Here is a 6,345-nt window from a genome sequence, read left to right as displayed (position 1 = left end):
CTATACACTCTTGTCTTCTTGGTCTGGACGTTTTATGGTCTGTGTGATTTCGCTGCATCGGGTAAACCTTTTCCAACTTTCTTAGGCAAGAAAAGATCTAATACGAGTGGTCCTTCGCCTTCTTCACAACTGTCTCCAATGTATAACGGCACTTATATTACTTTTTAGTTTTTTGTTTCATTTTTTGTTTTTGGTATATTTTTCTGAGTTTGTTTGAATGCTATCCGTATCTGTTTTCGTATTTAGGTTTAGGTATCGCGTTTAGAGAATTTTGAGTTATGTTTTATACATTATATATAATAATTTGCCTGAGTGTATTCGAAAAATGTATACTTTCAACAAGATGGCTCATTAGAATTAGGTGTTGAACCTGTACCAGTTGACACATTGAAGGATAATATTGTTCGTAGTAGTATCCTTGTCATTAAAAATTTTTTCACATCTACATCAAAAATTGATCACATTCTTTGTCACTCGAGTCTTTGGTAAACATTTTGCTTGACTTTTCTAGCCTTTGTTCGAATTTCGTCGAGAATTTAAAAATCTCCTTCCATTGTTGATTTTGACACATGAAAGTTTCTAATGTTTATTCTCCCCCATATTTTTGGAGTCTCCATCAAGCTTATGTTGTGAATAATTCATGCTAAGGTCCATTTTTTATATAGATGTTCCCAAGTATCTCCAACTTCGAGCATAAATATAAATAATGTTCATAACTCTAATAATCATACTGTTAATAAAGTTATTATCATGTACAAAAAAATATAATTTGCTCCCACTCTAAATACTCTCTACTCTATTCGAGCTCATTCTAATTGGAACCTAATGCTCTTAAAGGAGATGTGTGCTTTTTTGCTAGTATATAAGTCTTCACATGATGATTAGGTCAAGGAATAAATTGCGTTGGACAAGGGCGAAAGAATAATGGAAAAAGAGCTGAAGAAGATCATCAACCATGCAGCGGAACTGGAAAATTAACTAATACACCCGGAAGAAGCCATCTACCAAGTAATAAAAGACTGCACTACTACAAGTAGAGTCGACAGGTACAATTGGTTCCCCATCATAAGCGACGAGGTACGTGAGTTCATCAGACGAGAAGAAGATCGAACAGGACGAGAAGATGAGAAAAGAAGCGGTCAGACTAAACGAAGTGGTCCTGAGGTAGGACAGAAGAAGTTCAAACTAAAACCAAAATCGAAAAAATCACTAAACCTTTCTCCTAAATCATTTCATCTATTGGTTTATTCATATATTTTTATTAAATTTTAGGTTCAACTGAAAAAAGTATAATTATTTGGGATACAACCGACAATATAACTCTAGAATCTTATTTGAATCAATCTCATAATCATTTCGATCGTATATCAGAAAACAATTTGTTCCAGGATGATAACAATGATAATAATAAATTAACACTTATTGAAACAATTGACAATTGAAACATTTGTTACATGGGTACTAAGCCTTAAATCGCTCCCTAGAAGCCATGTATAAGTTGTGGTGATCCCATATACCATGAAATCAACTATAAACACACTTTTTTGGTCAAACTTTGTTTGGATTTTTCTTTGGTTTGTTAGAAGTGTGTTTGTGTATCCATTCTTCAGTCTCTGGATCTCCTCATTGTTATAGAGTTTTAGGAACGAAATGGATGATGCTATTGGCTCTTGGTAAATTTTTCTCTTAGCATAAGTCTTCGTATCTCACTGATCATTTGGTTAGCTCGGTAGACGGAGGTTGTAGTCATCATCGTCATCGTCATGGATGTTTATACGATCTTTAGTAAACTTTCCAAACCATCCATTCATCTTGCGATGATTTTAGAAAACAAATTACATTTTAATTGGAAAATTTTGGGAGAAAATTGATTATGAATAAAATTTCTTTTACTTGAAAAGTTATATATCAAAATGAATTTTATTAATGGAATGTTTTTAACTTCAGTCGGGCGAGACTGAACAAGATAAAAAACTTATGGTATTATGCTGTCTTGATATGTGTTTCAAGATCCACCACATGTCACAAAGAAGCTAAGAAATTTTCCAAATAGATTTTTTTTGGTTGAACATCTTTTCACTAGACCCAAAAGAATCCTTTATTGACCCTTACTACTAGCAAAAATAGATTGTAATGAGCCAGAGATCTTAGGCATTGAGAAATAGTGGAACAAAATACATTGGAGTGATGCAAGAAATGAAGCATTTCAACCGAAACAAAAAGCTCAATTTGATATCTTAATGGAACAAGGGACACCCGGAATCAATCATCTATGATGTGGGTCCCTATTAAGATCGTGTATAATAAATCTCAATGAATACAATAAACCTTGAGTTTAATTTATAATTGAATTAAATTTATGTTTCTTCATTAGTCACATTAATATAAGACAGAAATTGGGCTATCTGACAGGGTACGTTAATGGAGGGTAAAAATAAGGAACGTTATTGTATCCTTCAATTAAATGACTAACAGATTTACTCACAAGATATTGCATCTCTGTCTGGGTTACATTTTTGAAATGTTTTTAAATTTAAATAATTTTAAATGAGAAATTATTCATTCATATTAATTTCAATCCACAACATTTATTTGAAACGGAATAATTCTACCAACTCTTAGCGGTATATTTTCTAAGCTTCTAAGATACTTCTCTACTACAATTTCAATTTTCTTCCATATCAATTGATCGTTTCATTATATTTCATTGTTAAGCATTTTCTATTCCGATCTACTTGTTAAGGCGGTATATTATAAATGTAACAGTTAATTCTGTTCATCAAAATAAGAAAAGTAACTTCCATATTTTTATAATTTTCACAACAATTCTCTAACAAAAAACTAATAGATTCATGTTTTACGGCATCAAATTTACATAATTACTTCCATCCCAAATTAAATACTCCATGTTGACTGCTCAAATACCTGATAGGTTTCTAATGGAAACAAATTGATTCGGCATTAATCAAACCCTTCAAATTCCGCAATATTTCAAATTAATATTAAAATGCATCAGATAAATCGCCTAACCCACCATTTTTAATAATCCACGTTCTCGCCGTCATTGGTACTTTTCAGGGCACAAAAACGATAAATCAGCCTTAGAAAAGTAATTTGACCAATTTATTTACGGATTATTTCAAAATTTATCCCGCATTGCAATGCACTCTCTTTAATAAAATGTCCATTATGAAGTTGGGTATCGGTTTAGAGAATTAGGTGGATACGAATTTGATTTATTCAACCCGAGAGTATATGCAACGTAATAACAGGAGATTAGAGCTGAACATCAAATTAATATACTCGGTATTATAGAAATTTGCTCGAAGTTTATCACATCATTTCTCTAAAACTGAGAAACCCATCGATTACAAATGAAATTGAACTCAATGACAGTAACATAAATAATGGAAGAAAACTGTAGTTGCACATTTATCTTATTATGGGGATGTTTGCTCTAATTACTTGATACAAATTATGTACACGACATTTTCATGTCAGCTTAAATCTGTAGAAACGGAATGTGATCCTCATTCCCACATACTTTTTTTGTAATCAATACGAAACATAACCTAACAATTTCTTTCCGTTTTTCCGGCATTATCTTTTGCCACAGAAGATAGAATCCATGCAATTCTGGACATAATATCAATGGAATAATAATTTGAAACTTATTTTCAGGTGTAATCCACACCTCCCCGAAGAAAATGTTTGATATAGGGCCAGTTGTTTCGATTTAAAGTTTTACCAATACAATTCGAATGTTACTGTCTGTCTATACATCTTGTTCACAAGACAGATTATAAACATGCCTATATATCCACATATATTCATTGATCATAGATTTATGGTCCATTGTCCTGTTTATCAAATGGTGCAATGTAACTTCCTACTATTTATCTCCTCTTTGAATTTGTATTAACCCATTTTGTCATGTGTCTTCCCCTAGCTCTTCTTACAACTGATTTTCATTCTGCTAGTTTTTTCAGTGTATCTTCTCGCTTCACCTGTAGATATGTCTGTACCCTCATAATTTGCTTGCTTATATTTCACTACTTTTCTTTCATTGTTTTTCTGACAATTCCATCAATGTTTTTATTCTTCTGTCTCCTGTTATAACGAAACCATCAATTTTCAACAAATTTTTTGTCTTGAACATAATAAATTTATTGTTATTTCTATTTAGTTCGACTAGTTATCTCATGACCAAAGGTTACAACTAATCAAATTTTGATTTATATATTCTCAATATCATCTGTATTAAAGGAAGCGTCATATGAAACTGCTTATTCACAATGAGCAATTGTTTGTTTTTTTTTTCTGCACATTTAATTAAAATAACAAATATTTGGACGTTAACTGTTATCTATGGTATTATTTCTTAGTCTTTTGTGAACTTCTAGCCATCTTGCAGTTTTAGAATCATCATTTTACAATATCTTTCTTTTGGATTATTAAATGAAGATTCCAAATTATCATCATTATCATTATTACGAATATGTTAACATATACTGTATGTCAACACTAAGGAAACTCTTAAATTTGATTAGAAAATTGCATCAATAATTGTTATATTCGCCTCTTGATATCATTATCATTAGTAGGAGGCAAAAAGGCACGTATCAAGAATCATGTCATGTCTTGTGTGTCCTATTGATGATACATTTCTCATTAAATATCGAGTTTCAATATCAAGAAAATTCTTACTTACAACTTCGATTTTGGAAAAATACCATGTGTGATCTAACCATACAGTGAATAATTTCACTAGGAATTGAATTAAGGGATGAACAGATTGAATAAACTTCTTCAAAGTACTGCAATGCAATCATCCCAACGTTGAATTCTCGACTGAAAGCATTTTTAGACAGATTCTTTCGGAATGACAAACTCCTTCGAATTATCAATAATAGAAATGGTGTCAAACGTTTCCCTCCGACTAAATTTTCTGTATGAGCTAGGAGTAGAATAAGTAATAAGTTTGACAAGGTTCATGTGGACAGACAAAGAGACGTCCCCCTGAATTCTGTCCTGATGAAAACATGTTCAATTTTCAAGTCTCTTTCTTTGTACATATCAAGTGTGATCTAACCATACAGTGAATAATTTCACTAGGAATTGAATTAAGGGATGAACAGATTGAATAAACTTCTTCAAAGTACTGCAATGCAATCCTCCCAACGTTGAATTTTCGACTGAAAGCATTTTTAGACAGATTCTTTCGGAATGACAGACTTCTTGGAATTATCGATGTTAGAAATGGTGTCAAGCGTTTCCCTCCGACTAAATTTTCGGGATGAGCTAGGAGTAGAATAGTGATAAGTTTGACAAGGTTCATGTGGACAGTTCCGTCCCCCTGAATTCTATCCTGATTTAAACAGGCTCAATTTTCAAGTCTCTTTCTTTATACATCGCTTCGTAGCCAACTAGCCTTTTTTTAGTTCGAAGATCGTGTCTACTGTTCATATACATCGCTCATATAATTTAAAGACAGTCCTCGGAGTTATTATATCATCAGGAGATTTTAACATTTCATATACTACTTTGGCCTTTCTTTTAACTAGGAACAAAACTCAATGTTTTGTCAAGTTTCTTTCTCGTATTGTTGTTCGGAGCTGGTTCAGCTCTTCTGTTTTATCACATTACAAAAAGAACTTGTTAAATAACATTTTCTAAAGATAGCAAAGTTTCAATTCATTAATATGGGTAGAATCAAAAGTGTTTTATGGAATAGTGCTTTGTTTAATGAAAATAAATTAGAATGAGTGATGAAGGGAATAAATTTCATATGAACGTACATCAGAGACTAATGTTGCCAACGTTATTTCAGTGAAATACAGTATTTTTCAAAATAAGTTTACAAAAATATAGTACACTTCCAAAAAGATTCAGTCTTTTATGGGAAAAATTAAAAATGGACAATGATATATTTGTTACCCATTTGCTTCTATAAAAACTATATTTTTTTGTACTTCTCGTATTTTTTGACAATTTTTTGTCTGAAATAAAAGTGTGTGTGAATACATTCAATTTATAAATTACTATAAATTGATAGCTCATTTTCTATCAATGAGATACTTGTTCTGTTTCTCTGTTTCTCTCTCAGTATTTCGTATTCGTAACTGAAAAAATCCTTTCTGTAAATGCCGAAGTGGCGGAAATAGAAAGCAGGAATGGAATTACTTATATATTATTAAATTGGGGAAGTAATTTCCAGTATTTTCCAAAGTATGCTGCTATTTTTGTCCTGTGGTTTTTCCCGTAATTTCATTACACTCTTTTACTTTTGCAAATATTTCATTCAATCTTTCTGACTAAAAATTTCTCAATTTCAATGCTAAATTT

The sequence above is a fragment of the Diorhabda sublineata genome, chromosome 5 (assembly GCF_026230105.1).
Source record: "Diorhabda sublineata isolate icDioSubl1.1 chromosome 5, icDioSubl1.1, whole genome shotgun sequence".
In the NCBI taxonomy this organism is placed as follows: Eukaryota; Metazoa; Arthropoda; class Insecta; order Coleoptera; family Chrysomelidae; genus Diorhabda; species Diorhabda sublineata.
This window is presented reverse-complemented; position numbering follows the sequence as displayed.